At 48.7% G+C, this 17,748-nt stretch overlaps 1 protein-coding gene across 2 annotated transcripts in view; it reads right to left on the bottom strand.

The window, feature by feature from the left end:
• The window catches only part of LOC122716891 (LIM domain only protein 3-like), a 77,239-nt gene that overhangs the window by 48,453 nt on the left and 11,038 nt on the right, over nucleotides 1-17,748 (bottom strand). Inside the window, exon 1 of one of the 2 annotated variants that reach the window (XM_043940384.1) lies at nucleotides 7,835-8,403. The exons of the other annotated variant lie outside the window; for it this stretch is intronic. The gene's annotated coding sequence lies outside the window, so the exon portion shown is untranslated. Of the gene's footprint in view, nucleotides 1-7,834; nucleotides 8,404-17,748 lie in introns of those variants that run through there. 2 annotated transcript variants of the gene reach the window in all.

Genomic DNA, 17,748 nt, shown 5'->3' with positions numbered 1-17,748 from the left:
CCGTAATGCCGTAAATGTAATAATAGCCCGATTATCGTCATTTACGCAGAAATAATTATTCCTCTCGCAGAAGCCATCGTTGCTATACAATAGCGAAAATGGCCACCCGCGATGCGATGAAGCGGAAACGCGAAAAAGGAGTTGGCGGGAACCGAATCTGCAAAATATCAAATCGAATCGCGTTGAGACCAAATTACAAGCTTCAAGATCCTTAATATACGCGGCACTTGAGCGAGAGAGAGAGAGAGGGGGGGAAGGAAAAAATACGTTCGATGAAAATATTCGTCCGCGCTCTACAACGATATAACCGGTATATTACAGAAATTAAATTTCATTTTCTACCGCCTACTTGGCCCGGAACACACACAACTGCGGAATATTAAATGGCCGAGTCGCTGTTGCTTCGTAAAAAAAAAAAAAAAAAATCACCTCAACTCGTCCGAATCGATGGGTGTATTCGAAGCGCGTACAATAGGTATCGCGGAAGCTGACGATGCTTCGATTGAAATTGGAGGGAGGGGGAGGCCGATCGCGCGTAAGGAACGAAAAAAAGAAGATCGTTTCGCCCAACGGGGGCGCATCGTCGCGAGGAATCGAGCGGACGCTTCCGACTCCGCGTCAGTGTCGCGGCCGTAATTTTATTAATCATCCAATTACGCCGAATCGATAAACGCGCTGCGCGCCTGTAAACGTTTCCTCGGTCTGTCGAACGCCCCCGTAAATTTCAATATTTCGCGGTGGCGACACGAGGAGCGAAGCCAGTTTGCCCTGCAAGCAAAATGCATTAAAGAATCGCGGAGCCTGGCAAACTTTCTCATCGAACTCCGTAACTAACGCGCCGCGAAAGATTACTCCGGAGAGAGAAGATTGGCCCGTATTTACGCGGCAAAATGGATAGAGGGGAGGGAGGGAGGGAGGGGCGTGGATAGGCAAGCCGACCGGCCGGTTGCCGCTCCTCGATCAAGATCCTATATCGGGGAAAGCCTCGCGAAATTATATTTGATTCTAATCTAACAAATGGGACGGGAATGCAATCTATTTATTTACACTTGGCTTCAACGAGCCGCGGTGATAGTATTGTCGTGGGCCGGTCGTGCCCTTTCTCTTTCGCTCTATCTCTTTCCCTCCGCCCCCTCGTTGGACCTCATCGATTTTGTACGGTGACGTTGCTCCTAACGCGAAACTTTTCGTTCGACGGTGGTTATTACCTGTGAAAATCGATGGACGGAGAGGAAGGGACGAAGGGGAAGGAAAAGGAGAAGGAAAGAGAGAGATAGAGAAAGAGAGAGAGAGAGAGAGGACGGAGTGGATCGAGGAAAGAATGGAGAGTAACGAAGCGCGGATGCGTTTATACGCAGTCGCGAGAGGAAGCGCGGGTACGATTCGTCGTCGATGTTTTCGAACATCGGTGCGCTTCATTCTTCTCGTCGAGTCGAGTCGAGGCTCGCTCGATAAGCGAGCGAAGGGACAATTGTTTGGCGGCGGAAAAGACAGCTGGTCGAATCGGCCGCAGAGAGAGAGACGCGACGCGATGGGACGAAGTGGCTATTTTCCGCCGACTGCTCACCGATTAAAAATCGAATCCCCGCCAAGTTACGGGAAAGAGTATTTGAATCTACGATCCGCTCCCACGATGCGAATGCCTCCGCATCTTTCGTCTCTTCTTCCCCACGGATCGTGTCCACGGTGTCAATCGCGCGTACCGTGGAACACGATCACAAAAGGTTTCGACGACGATTATGGGAGGGAAGAAGCATACGTACGCGGAGTATACAAATACCGGAGCGAAGCCGATATTTATCCCGTGACGTTATTGTGCTCGCGAGTGTGTGTGTGTGCGTATGTATGTGTGCGTGGACGCGATCAAAGGGAGAATCAAATTGGACGCACTTAAGGACGCTAAAGGAACGATGCTGTGATTATTAATGGGCATCGAATAATGAGAATAATGCCCCGGACAGGCGCGCAAGGGATCTCTTGTTGTCAGCTAATCCAGCATGGTTGCTCACTGTCCGATCTATTATTGGAGATCACGTTAATCTTGGTAATGCGATATTATTGCGGTGAACGGTCGTATCGTGACACCGGTATAATCGTCGAAGCCTCTCTATGCGGTGGAGACTCCGTCAGACAGAAATCCGAGACATCGAGCCAGTACAGGAAACGAGAGCGGTGACGGGGGTGGGGGCATTAATTACCGACAGATCAAGACGATCACTCGGTTCGAGTAACGTTCTTATAACTATACCCCCCCTCCTTTTGTCTGCTGCTCCAAGAATTAGATTGCTCCTAGAAATGTGTTGATCGATCGGTTCGATTATTCGTGGCGAATGGCGTGGTGAATAGAAACGATGGAAAGGAGGGAAAGGAGATTGAATTCGAAAGCAAAATTGGAATTTCGATGGGGAGAGAGAGAGAGAGAGAGAGAGAGAGCGTTTTGAGAAGCGACGTTCTCGCGTCCAGCCGAAATGGCGCCAGAAGAAGATTAATAACCTTGAAATTCAAGCATTCGCGAGCATGTACGGCGCGCGATAATAGAGGACTGGTGCGCGTTACGTTGCATAATTAATCGAGAATCCGATATCCAATTGATAACTACGCCCAGTTCCTTTGTTTCGTTGGCAGAGGCGTCACTTCCAGGCAACCGATCCAATACTTTTATTGATAAATGAACCGACAGCGTGATTTCTGAAGGGGTCGGTTACCGTGGAGAGAAGAGAAGAAAAAGAGCGGAAGCGGGAAGGGAGGGGAAGGGAGCATCAGTCGATAGGGTATACGGCCGACCGATGGACGATAGCCATTGTGTGCGAGCGGGTTTGGACGGATGCTCGAAGAGAGGGATAGACAAGCACGTAGAGATTAAGGAAAGAAGAAGGAAGGTTATAAACACGTATTACGAACTCATTAGTAGGTCCATTAGGAACGAAGCTAAACACATCCACGTCATGCCATTATCGCGACTCGAGCTCTAATTAGACCGCTCATTATGTCGCGTTTAAATATTTCCTTACATCGATGCCTATTCCGTATCATCGCGGATATGTGTTGGTTAGCTCGTTACGCTTGCGAGGTCCGTTTGCTCTAACTTCTATACCGCCGCCGGCGGACTCGTTGTGCAATTAATTCCACCAATTTACTTGAAAATTTATCGCGGCCGCGGCTACGGGGAAAGTGGCCTTCCCCGTACAAAGTCGCGGCTGATTTGGAATAATTAATTGCAAACAACGTCGACTCGATCGCGCTCATAATCCGCATATTGCGCGTGTTCGAGCGTAATTTGCGATTGATAAATGTCACGGTGACTGACGAGCTCGTTTAAATAATAGGAAATTAAAACCGGGGGAACGCGACACCGAGCATATCCAATGGTTTCATAACGGAGGCCAATAGCGACCTCCGTTCCTACCTATACCTATACGCGCCTATTATACTATACAATATTCCTGTATACGTATCGAGCGAATAGTTTATACGAGGTTCGCGATAGAGGAACGTTTGATTAGCATATCGAAATCGGGTGTGCGCGATCGAGACCGCGCTCCTCTTTCTTCCCGTCGAACGTTCTCTCGCGGTTATTAATCGAGCCACGATTTGTTCCGCGCGGAAAGGGAAAGGTTCTTGGCTCGTCCGTGTCAGCGGGAACGATCGCGTGGCCGCGCTTTCTCGTGGATTTAAGATAAAGAAAACGAGAGAGGTCCGAGAGGGGAAGCGAGCGAGCGAGCGAGGGTAAGAGGGTAAACGGTTATAGGAGGGTGGGAAAGGACGGCCGTGAAGTAAATAGGAGTCCTGCCCGTTCTGCCGTAAAATTGTATGTGAAATTGTGCGATGTGTCTTGCGAATTGAATCGCCGGAAACGACATTGATTTTATTGCTTGTTTTCAGTGCTGTATACCTCCTATCCATTCCCCTTTTTGCCTTCTTCCGATCTCGAATCGAGCTCCTTCGTGTTCGCCACCTCCTTCGTTTTTCTCCTCCTCCTCCTCCTCCTCCTCTTCGTTCCCCGTTATTTAAAATACACGCCAACGCACTTTCCAATCCATTCCTCTTCGTATTATCCATCGATCGAAATTTCGCTCGCTTTTCGTCCTCGAATATATTTCGCTCGAGCGAGTTATGACCGAGGAAAGAAGAGGGTAAGAGAGAGGAGGAGAGGATGTTCCGCAAGAAATCGCAGAAATCGTGAACGCACGAGCGATCTTTAATACGATGAATCATCCTGAGCCGGAAACTTTTTTGATCGGGGAATCGAGGAATCGGGGGTTTCGGCGTAGCGGCGACCGACCGGGTGCGATGGGATGGTTGCGGCTTCGACGGTCGGGACAAAAAGGGCCGTGAAAAATCGCCATCGGCCGGGATTAATTGGGCTTATTAACGCGAACGAAAGAACCGGGGAAAATTCCAATATCAGCCCACGGCCTCGCGAACATTTTTATACAGATAGAGGGCTGGTGGAGCGGGGCGGCTGGAAGGGGGTAGAGGGTCAGTAGCCAGGCATCCGCAGGTTCCGCCCATAATTTGTTTTCAATGATTTACCACGGGCTAATTGCAGAATGCAGCGAGCGGTAATATCGCTTTGCAGCGTTACGTCCGGGAGCTAGCTATACTTTAGTTTGCAATTTAAACTTTACTTCCTCCGGAATTGATTAGCTTTTAGTAATTAAGCAAGCAACGCCTTGGACCACCCCTACCCCTCGACGATCCACTCACCCACCCTACCAACCTGTGTTATACCCACCACCTTCAACCCCTGCCTCTCTACTCCTTCTTCGCCTCCTAACCTCCTAGTTTTCCCTCTTCTCTCGTTTCTGCTCACCGTCCTCGGACGCACACCGCTTCGCTTTCGCTCTCCTGCGCCTGCGCCCGAGCACGCGCGCGCTCCCTCATACAATTGCATACACGCACCCATACAACAACCGTACGCACCCACTTACGCGTATACACGCGAGCCCACCCAAACTTCCTCTACCTTCAATCCCCCGCCGCTCACTTTCTCTCTCTCTCTCTATCTCTCTTTCAACCCTTCGCTACCTCCCTTTTCCACCTTCCTTCCGTCGTCCTCTTTCGCTCTTTCCTCTCCCTCGCGTCTTCTCCCGCGTTCGCCCTCTCTTTTTCCCTCCTCCTCCTCCTCCTCCTATCTCACTCCTTCTCCGTCTCACCGCATCGCACGGGTGGGTTTTAATCAACGCTTTACGAGTGTGAGACAGAGGAAGTTAAGCCGAGGAGAAGCCCGAAGAGAGTAGCGGATTCTCTCGTACGTGTACACGCGCGAACCCTTCCCTGTCCGTCCGCTCGCGTATATATTTTTTGACGCGCGAAAACGTAACCCCGAACTCGGAGCCTCGCGTGTGTTTTCCGTTGAATCGAGTGCGAAGCAATTTCGGCAAGGAATGCGTTTCCCTCGATACCTCGTATACCGGGTATAGCTTGCCCAGACGGGACAGGCTCAACCAATTTCAACTTCCATTATACACCCTTACCCGATTCCGTGGACGTATTTCCAAAGTATGCAAAGCGACTGATCTGGATTTCCATGGTAATCTCGACGCTTTACGCCTTCCCTCTCCCATCCTACCGTCTATTCCCTTCGCCTCCCCGCTCTTTTAACACAGTTCCGATTCCTTTTGCGACCAACAACAAAACTGCCTTGCTCTGTCTCTTATTCATTCCTCCTTATCATTCTCCTAGATTTTATCTTCTCTCCTCTCGAGAAGATAATAAAATATTATTCCTTAGAAAAACCAAGTTTGTCGAGCGTGAATCGCTACTGAATCGATCCCCGAGCGAAGGGGATGAATAAATTACCGAACGCGAGTTTACGACTCCCGTTTTCCAAACCCTGACGATCACAGGTCGCAGGTTTCGGAAACACGCGGGAATGTAGCACGTGCAACAACGACGTGGCGGACGAATTTAAAAAACGCAATTTACGGACAATGGAACAGCGGTCGGGGTTCGGCGACCTTGTCGAGGATAGTCGGCAGCCTACGTGGAAACAGAAGGACTACGTTAGGGCCACGATCCTATCGTAGGAGGGGAAGCGATGGGAAAGAGAGGGATTCTCTCGCCTAGTCGCGAGCCGATTCCAAGGGTTTCTCGATAACCCTCCCCCGTTTCCTCCGCATCCACCGTTCCTCATCCTATCCCTAGACATCGTAAAAATGTTGTTTTTTAATTTAGGATACCGCCGCGAGGTTAATATACGGCTTTAATTCCAGGATTTCATTTAGGGGGTTAGTCGCCTCCGCGCGCTTCGAGAGAGAGCCGCGAGGGTGGAGGAGGGGGGAGGTTGGGAAGAGTATATCAGATACGGGACGGTTGAAAGGAGGGAAACGTAGGAGAGACGTGTGTACTCGAAAGACTAGAGAGTTGACCGCACTCGCCATTACACGGATGCCCTTTCACGCGGTTGTTGACCAAACGTTCACGAGACACGAAACACGATCGTTCGATTTCTCTCTACATTTGCGTATCTATTTATCTATTCGGGGGGAGGGAGAAAGACGATTATACAGGAGAAAATTTGACGATTAATGGAACGGAAATATTGAAGTAAATTAGATTATCTAATTGTTTAAAGGAATTTTCATCGGTTAATCGAGTGATCGTAATCGTCGAAGAAATTGGTCTCGGGTCGGCAAACGTTAACGCGACCTTCCCAGCCACCCTTCTCGGGCCAAGTTCGGCGGGAACGGCGGTCGGTCGCGCTAAGGCAATTAAAGCTCCACCCAATTAATGCCTCGGCGAACGCGGCGGGGGTTGGAGGCGAGCGTTGCGAGGGACGTTCTTCTCCCTCCCTCACTCTCTCCCTCTCTCTCTCTCTCTCTCTCTCTTCCTCCTCTTCTTTCTCCCCCTTTCTCCCCTCCTCTCCCTCTCTGTCTCGCAAACAACGCCTTCTTGCCTGGCAGACGCCGCGCGGAAATTTCATTCGGCCATTGAAACGTAAATGTACGCCGCGGCGAGCATTTCATTCGGCCGTTGAATGCTACGGATTGTCCGATAATGCTCGATTTATACCACGGCCAGATTCAAAAGGACGACGTTATATTGTGTAATACGGGGAACCAGCTCATAACCGAGGCCTCGGATTTATTTCGCGGAACGTCGAATCAAAAACGAGCGGCCCGTACGCTTCATTCCGCTTCGAGTTACGCCAACGATCGTTTCGAACGAGTCGCGCGGTTAACGCGGGGAGAGGGGGGAGGGGGTGAGGAGAGAAAAAAAAGCAGGGTGTAAAAAGCAGTTCTCGAGTACGCTACGCGGTTCGTGGAACGGACGTGAAACACGTGAAACGGAATCAATGGAACCTCGTGACTCGATTTTTCGGAGATCGTAACGTATGAAGAGTAATTTCGAAGTAATTGGAAATGTAACTCGTCTTTGTAATCGAAGAAAAGGAGAAGATACGATTTCTTGGTAAAACGAGTTATACGTGAAAGGTAAAACGATTTATTCCGCACGGAGCGTCTCCATTCCGTAAATGGATCAACGCGACAAGTATAAAATAACCAACGGGCTTGATACAACGAAAGCGCGCTGTCGCGATGAAAAAGTCGCTCCTCCTAACGTTAATTAAAACGTCCCGCATCGGAACCGGCATCAGCGGCCACGCTGAACATCGCGAACACCGAGTATCGACACTCCACCGTCCACGTCGATTCCGATGTTCGGGCCCCGCGAGTACGCCAATAATAAGATCTACCAATCGCGGCCGTTTCGACGCGTCGTAAATCGATTTAAACGGCTAAATCGATTCATCCGCTTGAACGGATATCCTTTCGAATCGCGATTCGCTTCGATCATATTTATTTTCAAAAGAAATCGGAAAGGTACTCACCGTTGGAATTGGAACGAGATCACTTAAGGGAGAATCCTTAAACTTCCAACGTATGACGATAGTTCCCTCGATCAACTGTGGCAGACACTCGTGAAACACACTCGACTGAACGGAGCCAGTCCTCGATCGGAACGGGATGGAACAGAAACGAAGGACGTGACCGGACGAAAAGAGTGCGTAGGAATTAAACGGAAGGAGTAAAGGAGTGGGGAAAAAAGGGAACGGAAGAGGTGATGCTGTCTCGATATCCAACACTTATCGTTCGAGTCACTTGTCGCGCGATATCGATCGATCGTACGCGTGCCGCGGTGTCTCGTGCGATGTAGAGCCGCGGCACGAAAGTATAATTCAATTCATTAGCGGGTATGCGGTGTCGTGCACGCGGTGACGTATCGGTAATAGCACACGATGCGTCCGATGTGCGCCGCCGCCGAAGATTGAACGATAACGGAGCAATGGTATGAACGGTGTGGCCGATAACGGGAGAAACGGGAGCGAGCAGGGGCTGCCGGTTAGCCCGCAACGGCAGCTCACTTCGGAATGAAGAGAAACGCGACGGTACGCGAGGCGACGCGAGACCGCCAACCACTCGGCGCACTCTCGGCTAGACTTTGCTCGGCACACTCGTCCGGCGTCTCCTTGCTTCTCGTCCTCCGGCCGCCACTCGTCGTTCCATACTGCGACGTCATTTGGCACGTCACGCGTGGCCGTGCGCATGCGCGGTTGCCCGCTCGGCGCGTGTCGCGTGAATTCTCGCGCACCGCGTTCGCGTTCCGTATACACGCATCTAGTAATACACGCGCTTTGTAATATACACAAGCCACCTTTATCAATCGGAGAGTCGCGATTATATATACCGTCGCGCGAGATTAGCAAACCGCCAATTTTACGAAAAGAATATCGCACGAGAGGATTAAAGATAAGAAAACTCGAGATCTCAATTGTCGAGAATTGGAAATAAGGATCGAAATAGCACGAATCATCTTATTTTCGCAACGTATTAATTCGTACGGGATATAGAATTATGGAAAAGTTAATCTTTTTTTTTTTTTTTAACGATTAATTTACTTACGGATTAACAAAGATTTTTATACCGTTATATCGTATTCGAGAAAAATCCATCTTGACGCGATCGGGAGGAGGGGAGTGGGAAAAAATCAAGAGATTGAGTTTCTCATTAAGCTGCCGGATCTTCTTTTGTTTCCTGGCCGTAGTTAAATTCCGTTGAGAGAAGGAGGAAAGAGAGAATCGGTTCGTCGAGCGCTTGTTTCAATGGTAACGACGAATTAGATGACGTCGCGATTACCCGGTGATAAGCGAAAATATCCCAATAGGGTGGGCGGTGCGCCAGTACTGCAATAATTACTGCTAATGTAAATGTTCGTTAATGGGCGTTATTAAATGCAACGCGGTAAAATAGTCATCGGCGGCGTCACGGGTGTACAAGTTGCACCTATGCCCGCTAACCGGTCCAATTATAATAATTAAATGAACATTATAATTAGCTAATTAAATCAAAAGCATTTCGGTGAGGCGTGCGTGCACACGTCCGACACGTACGATCCGGTGGGTGTACGGGCGCGCTGATTTTCGTCGTGCGCGTGCTCCGTGTCCGAGGGAATAGGTATAAAGGTTTCACAATGACACTGGTAAGCGGTATTGTCCGGCTAGATTTTCTATGATTTTACAGGCCGACCGAATTTCAGGTCGGTTGAGATTACACCGATAATCAAATTGGACCCGTGGCAAACAAAATGACAGAATATCCAGTATTGTTGAAGCATCGCGTCGCATTAGGAGTTTAACATTGTCGGTCGGATCGCGCTCGAGGATACGCGTGTGCTCGCGCCCCGGGCGGGATCGAAATTTTCTCATTTCTCCCGATTTCGATATTGTAGCGAAGAACGAACGAACGAACGAACGAACGGATGAGCGAAGCGAAAAGCGGTGGATTATTCGACGGATTTTTTAATCGAATTCCGCGGGAGGTATCAACGTTTCCCGAAAGAAAAACCGGGTCAATTAAAATTAATGGATAGCGTAATTAGGAAAGTCGTTACGGAAACTCGCGCGAGATACGCTTCAATCCAATCAAGGAAACGAGTTCCTTTTCTCGTCTTTAAAAAACTATTAAAATCTCTGTTGGCTGAACGACCCGCGCAAAAACAAACTCCATCCCTCCCCCTCCCTCGACCTCCGTTCTTTCTCTTGATTCTATTCGTTTACCGGAGATGTTAACGCGTTTTCGTTCTATCCCGTTAACCGATCCCATTAGCCGTAGAGACATTGTGAAATCGAAGGAGAGAGAGAAAGAGAGAGAGAGAGAGAGAGAGAGAGAGAGAGACAAGGGTGGAAATATTTCCGGAGTTCGTTATCGACGAGGAGAAGAGGTTGGATTATTTTAACGAACGTGAAGGGAGAAACGTCTCGATCGCGTGATCCCTAATCGCAAATAATTGTAAGCCAAAGCTGGTGGTGTGATTCCCCGATACGCGTGTACACATATTACCCGTCCACCGATTCGTCTTTCCGTGTTGGTACGTGTGCCAACACAGTGTATATACATGCACAGGAAGCTTTGCAGGCCAGCCGGTTACAGTGACTCTCGAAAAGCAGCTCGTGTCATTAGTATGTTAATTGGTAACGGTCTGCCTACTACCTACCCGGCTGGCTGCCACATCGAGTTTCGTACACATATACGTCGCCGGGGCACGGCGTGTTTATACGTTAAGATGTTTAATCGCTTCTGTAATTATACTGTCCCTCAAAGGGTTAATTGTCCCATAAACCCATGAATACGTTAACGAGCGCGCCGTGCACCTCGCGAACATCGCCAAAGAACAAGGAGCCGAGGTTGGCGAGGGATCGACGGGGAAAGTTGGGGTGGCGAGGGATCGACGAAGCTGGAACGCACACGTGCAATCGAGGCTCGTCGCACGGGGAGGGGAAAAGTCAGTGGAAAGGGAGGGATGGCGTAGATCGCGTACCGATCTGCGCGGATTTCTCCAATTTTGATCAACGATGACCAACGATGTCGTTCGTTTCTTGGAAACGCGTAACTTTCGTTCTGGGAACGAGAAAAAAAAAAAAGAAAAAGAGAAAAGAAACGAAATATAGAGATCCGAGTTAAAAACGAAGAAGAATGCTCGTTTTTTATACAATAAAAAAAGGAATTGACTAGAGGAAGAGTTGATCTTTGTTCTCTACTTAATGCGAACCGGTATGGCATCGGAATTTCCAGGGAAATGAAAGTGTTGAGAAAGGAAACGACAGGGAGAGGGAGTGCATTGTCACTCCGTTATAATTAAGAAGATAGACTTTAAATCCAGAATGCGAAGCGAGGAGGAGAGGAGGGGCGGGAGGGGAAAGTCGAGTCGTTGCGGGCTAAACGAGTGGTAAAAGGCCGGCCTGCAAGATGTAGAAGGGGGTATGACGGGGCAGGAGGGAAAGAGAGAGAGAGAGAGGAAGGGAGAGAGGGAGGAGAGAGAGAGAGAGAGATTCGGATGGAAATTAATTCATTACTCTAATGCGTTGAGCGAGAGAATAGGCCGACAGTTGAAGCGTTGAGTGCCAAGTATTTCGCGAAAGATAGATGTCTCGTTTTCATTCCGAAAATTAACACTCTCCGTTACTTGCCAACCACCCAACTATTTTTTTGCTTATTCCACGGCCTGACCCATCTTGCTTAAATTCCACTTACCTTTGTTGCCTCTGCCCGTTCTTTATTTACCATTAAATTTCACTCTACAATAATTTTGAATTTCTTAATCGACCGGACATTGTCGCAATCGAATCGACGAGACGTTCGAAAAAAATTTAAATTCAAATAAAATTGGGAAAAAAAAAACGATGCAAACGATTTCCAAAAATAGATCGTGAATGGTTTTCTCGAAATGCTAATTGCTACACTTAGATCGTTTCAAGATAATCGTCATCGATGAACGAGAAATTGTGGGGCGGCACCGAAACGGGCAACGATAATAGTCCCGTTCCGGCAGCGATGAACGACCAATCTCCTTTTCCATTTAACATACATCGCTAATAATATCTGATTGGCGGAATCGAGCTCCACCTCGTCTTCTTTCTCTCTCTCTCTCTCTCTTTCTATCTCTTACTCCCTTTCTTTTACCATATTCGAACATACCATATCCGGATGATCTTTCGACAAGGATTTGTAGGATAGTATAGGTAGGTCGGCCAGGACCTGTAATCCGGCTATCAAGAGAATACGGCGGACAGGTCGAACGCGGACGTGTCACAAAGTCGTCCTAAAGAGTACCATTGGTACCAATTTAAAGCGAATATCGGCCGCGTTTCCGCGGATATACTATTATCGACTTGGAAATCGAAGTGATTTTGGACAAGCTTTGCCCGATCCCGCAACCCCGCCGACCGTTCAAACGGCCGTCACGGACACGTGTAATTAAATTTAACGCGCTACCCCCCTCCCCTGACCTTCCCCTCCCTTGACCCACTTCAACCATCCCCCATTTGTTTCTTTTACGCTATTTCTGTTTCACCACTTGCTCCGTCGACCCACTTTTGACATTTCAGGTAAACCCAATTCTAGGTAAACGCGGATATCTACCGCGTCGACTCCGCCGACCGTAATTTGATAATCGAACAGAAAGGATGGGCAGCGACGCGGCGCGGAAACGGCATTAAAATCGAGGAGAATCGCATATTGAAATGATAACGTCGTTTATCGGTCAGTCTCGAATCTATACGAACGAATACGGGGATTTGGAGATGGAGCAATTGCAATGTGGTGAATTTTAAAGAGGGTAAAAAAAGGGGAAGTAAAACTAAAAGGAGAAACGGTAGAAATGGTAGAGGAGCAAGAGAGCAGTTGTGGACATCGGGTATACCTCCGTAAAATAATTAAACGACGAATCGCGCATTTGTTGGAATTTAAATGCAGCGGTTAAGGAAAATGACTCGGTTCGCGCGCACTGTGTAATTTATACGTTCGAAAACGCGGCAAACTAGTTTTCATCGTTTGCTCGTGTCCAAGCCGATAAGTCGTCGGGAAAAGGAACGATTTCAACTTCGATCGGACGATCATTGAACGATAATAATGGAACCGAGGGAGCGCGCATCGATCCGTGTTTACTTTTTTAAAATTCGTCCGGACGGTCGGAAGGAAAGGGCACGCCGTGCCCTCGTCGCTCGTTGCTGATTGCGGATGCCTTCTTCACGGCCCCCGATGTAATTTTCTGAATGACTGCGTAATTAAAACTCTAATTTCCTGCGCTTAATTGACCGGAGTCTTGGTTCCCTCCTTACTCGCTTTCTCTCGCTCCTTACCTCGCGCGCCACTCACTCTCACCTCTCCCGTCCCTCCCTCCCTCGATCTCGTAAAACCGAACAACGGAGAAGACAGCGCCCGCCATTCTTCGCGCCTTTAACGCGAAAACTTTTTAAGCGTCACGCGCCTAAAAGGAGACGGCTTAATCGAAAGAAATTTACGACTTGGACGTAAATTTCTACGCGATCTCCGCGATCTCCCTTCCCGTTTTTATTTTTATTTTTCCCCCCATTTCCTCCGGCGAATTCTCCCGAACGAGGAACGTCGAATCGTTCGGATCCGATCGAATCGTCGACCGAATTTTTTCTTCTTTCGTACGAGATAAATTCGGACGGGAACAAAAGTCGTCGTTGAAAACGTACAATCGTGGCACTGTTTGCGCCCAATTTTCGCGACGCTCGTGCCGCGCCGCTTACGAGCGTCTGGATAATTACATCCGTCTCTGCTGGCCGGAGGCAATTATAATTGCCGACTCCTTTCGCAATTATAAGTTTCTGCGAGACTTGGCGTGGCGTGCCAGCGTGCCAGCGTGCCACCGTGCTCGCTGGTACAGAGAGAAGGCCGGCTGCTGAGGGGTACGTGTGCCGATGGCGGGTCTGTTGGAAAGAGAGAAGGGAGAACCGGAGGACGAAAACCGTCGGGGACGAGGGCCGCATTGCACGTGAAAACGTTAATTGGGGTGACCTGCTCGGAAACTAGTTACGGAAGGACTGTACTGACATTCCACGGATCCCACGCGACATCGAATACGTACAATCTCGAGGAGATTGCACCGAGATTTATATTTTATTCCAGCCAAAGAATTCGTCCTTACGAATACCAATCGTTTCTCTAATCTTCTCTTCCTTCTTTTTCTTCTTTTTTTTCCCCCTTCTTCTTCTTATTTTGAATTAACGCGCGTTGTCACAATCGTTGATCTCGTTAAAAATCGTTCTTCGTTCGAGCGGAAATTCATCCTTTTAAGCAGAAAAGCTTCGTAACGAACAAATGATATTGCGAGAACGGAGCATGAAATATCTGGCAGAGGTGTTTCTGAGAACCACTGGGAGAAGACGGCAGTCGTGGAAGAAAGTGGAATTGCAAATAAAAAGTCGCAAAAGTAGCGCGTAAAGTATAAGGTAAACCAAAGTAAAAGGAGTGACTAGATGGTGGAGGATAGAAATGGATGTTACTTACTTAGACTTCGGAGCATTTCTATCCTTTCCATTTCCTTCCTTTTCGCCCTCTGTGTCGCTCATATGGATCTACCGGTTCACTCCTACGCTCTTTCCTCGCCGCGTTATTCCTCTCCTCCCTTCTCTTCTTATTCATCATTCTTTCTCTCTCTCTCTCTCTGTCTCTCTCTTCTTTCCTTTATCACGTTTCTCTTTTCCTCTCGTTTATAATTATTTATCCATTTTCTTTCTTTATCGCAGAGACTGGCCGCTTTAATACCCTGTATCATCCCTCTTCTTTATAATCCTCTTCAAGTTTACTTTCTTCGTTCCTTTCCCATTTCTTCTTTTTCTTTTTTTTGTTCCTAAAAATATGACAAAGTCTCATTGAATGATAGCTTTTCACGTCTCTCACGGTGAAAGAGCTTTTATTCTCGTTGGTGACGCTTCCTCTGCCATGCGAGAGGCAAACCGCTATCCTATGTCCCGTAAAATCCTCCTCGAACCATGACGCACGGCTTCCGTAGTTCTTTCCAACTCGTTCAGCCACCCCTAAAGGTGTTGGTGAGTTCATTTCAAAGGTGTTCGCCGAGAAACTTGCGGGACTACCAGATTTTCTCAAAGCTAATGATCTTCTTCGTTAGAGTAGCGACGCGCGTACAAAAGGCTCCAATTACGGTACCTAAGGAAAATTACGAAATAACGAGACCGCCGTTCGATGCTCCCGGGCACATGGAATTTCGATCTTCCCCGTTAGACGCCACCACACTAGCTACAGAGTTTAATATTACGAATAATAAGAGATAAGGGAGACTCGAGTCACGAGTCAATTCATTCCCTCAACGCTATCCGACTCAACTTCTCTCCTTCCTCGTCGATTTCCTTTTTTTTCTCCCCCCCCCCCTCTCTCTCTCTTACGCGTGCTTACGAGGCCTCGCTACCTTTTTTCGACTTCGGACTCAACCGAAACTTTCACCCGGCCAACCCTCCCTCCCCTCCCCCCGTCACCCGCGCAGCTGCTTTTTAACCCCCCTCCCCCTTCTCCTTTGTAACTGCCTCTCTTTTTCGTGGACGCCGCGATGGAAACGGTGGCTTCGTGGCACGGAGAAGTTAATTATAAGCGATACCAATCTCTCGGGGTTGTTGGGCGGTTGGTAGAACTGGGAAGCCATGACAGCCAATTACCACCCCGTGCCGACCCTCGCGCACGAGCCACCGTTCTCTTCCTCCTTCTCTCACCTTCGCTTCTCTCGCTTCCCCTCCCCTTCTTCCACACCTCTCTCTCTCTCTCTCTCTCTCTCTCCTTCTCCTTCGCTCGAAACTTTCTCTCCCCTTCTCTCCTTCCCTATCTTCCCTACATCCGTTTCACACGGACGCACGCACACGTCCCCCCGGCCACGGACGTGGACGCGCGCGTGCACGGTAACGCGTACACACTTACACGTGCTCTCTCCCGCCAGTATAGGAAATTAAAAGACTGGGCGATGATTGCGCGCGGCCCGACCTGGCCTTTCCACCGACCTCCCAACCACCCTCTCGCCAGCCCTCCCTGCAATCTAGCGTGCCGGCTCGGCTACCGGCGAGAGAAGGAAAGAAAGGAGGAGTGTGGGCATTCGTTCTGCTTAGCGAAAATTACGGAATCGGTCGGGAAAAGTGATTGGGATTGGCCCTTTTACCGCGTTTCTCCGTGCCTCGTTTCGCCTCGTTAAACCACCCGAAACGGACACCCTGTTTAACCTTCCTCGCCGAGGGCCTCGCTTCGTTCATCGGAACACGGATTCCGGTTATACGTGGCTGTTCGACGTGGCCGTAACAAATCCTCGAACGGATGCTATACGTTTAAGTAGGAGTTTGATCACTCGAATACCACGACGAAATCTTCGTTCACGTTAGAAAGAAACTTGGCAAACTTGGAGGGAATATAAGGAGGGAGGAGAGGGTGGAAAGAAAGGAAGATTGTACCGTTGTCGGCGCGTGGCAAACGTTGCATCGGGCAAACAGAGCGAATCGAATTCGTAGCCTCGTCGAAGAGGCTGCGCCGACCGTCCCGCGGATCGGTTCCATCCATTAGAGGCTTATGTCAACCGACAATAGGGATTAACCTTCGGGAGAATGCAGCGAGAGAGCGGGAACGGCTGCCATGACAGCGATCGTACCGGGTGTCGTTTTTAAGCCGCTTCCAGCCTTGTTTACAGTTCCTGTGAGAGACTTGCGTTTGACGATCGTTTCTAAGAAAATTGGAAACGATCGAAGAATATTTCATAGGATATCGATCGAACGATACTTTGATTTTTTATATTTTATAAGCGCGACGAACTTTAAGTCGCGAATAGTAATCGAAAGAGTAGGTTTTGTTCGTAGGGACGTGGCATCTTACTCCATCGATATATATATCCATGAAGGGAAATGCTCGGTGCGAGGTTGAGCAGAGTTGACTTGTTCGCCAATTAGGTTGAGTTAATTATAATCGATGGTTATCAACCGTGGTTACTCGGCCACGCCATTATCTCACTTTGCCTCCCAGCGTCTGAACTTCGCCTCTCTCCGCGAGTGTCACTTTGACTGGCGATCGGGAATGCTAATTCCTTAAACTCTAGAATTCGTAAAGAGTCGCGGGTACACATCCGCGACCGTGTCGTAATGAAAGCTCGTTGGCCAACTTTTCACCCGGTCTTTGTTTGTAGAAAAACTTGGGACCTCTTCGCGCGACATCAAAGCAACGAGACACGGCGCTACCGGACACATCTTAAACGAATGTACATTGTACTTGATGACTCGTTTCTTCTTGTCGTCCTTTTTCTCCCTCGATTCGCAGAGAAATGTAGAGGGATTTTTGCCGAAGATACGACAATCTTGGTTATTGCCTCGACGATACCGAGGCTGCGACCAATTTTTAAATGGCCTCGATGAAACAGAAAATTCACAGCCGATCGTTTCAACACTTTGCCAGATTGGGTACGCGCGTGCTGAATTTATATTGGTCGCTTTGAAGGGATATTATGTCATCGCGCGAGCAGCCGGTTCAAGATCAAAGCGAATCGAATTTTTTTTCATGATGTCTGGCCGCGACGTTCACTCGTGGCGGGGACAAAAGAAAATTACCTCCCGTAATCAACCCTCACCCTCGCCTCGATACGTTTTAAAAACAAATTCATTTGAGCGCGATTCCCGCTCCCGTGGAATTTTCATTCGGGAACAAGTTTGTTAATTGCCTCTGAAAGCGATATGCGATACACAAACAACGCGAATCGAGCGAAATCTATCGAGACGTAAATCGTCGAATCTCGGAACATAACAACGCGACTCGGACTCGTTTATCGGGTTTACCACGTTGGCGGAAAAGATGGCGGGAAAGATGGTTGGAAAAGTAAGTTTACCTAGCGAGCCACGATATCCGAGTTAACGGTCGAAGCGTTTCTCGAGAAATCAATCGGAGAATGGCCTCGTTAATC

This window comes from Apis laboriosa, unplaced genomic scaffold (genome assembly GCF_014066325.1).
Source record: "Apis laboriosa isolate Shangri-la unplaced genomic scaffold, ASM1406632v1 scaffold11_cov152, whole genome shotgun sequence".
In the NCBI taxonomy this organism is placed as follows: Eukaryota; Metazoa; Arthropoda; class Insecta; order Hymenoptera; family Apidae; genus Apis; species Apis laboriosa.
Note: the sequence above shows the minus strand (reverse complement) of the source record. Positions and strands in the feature narration are given on the sequence as shown.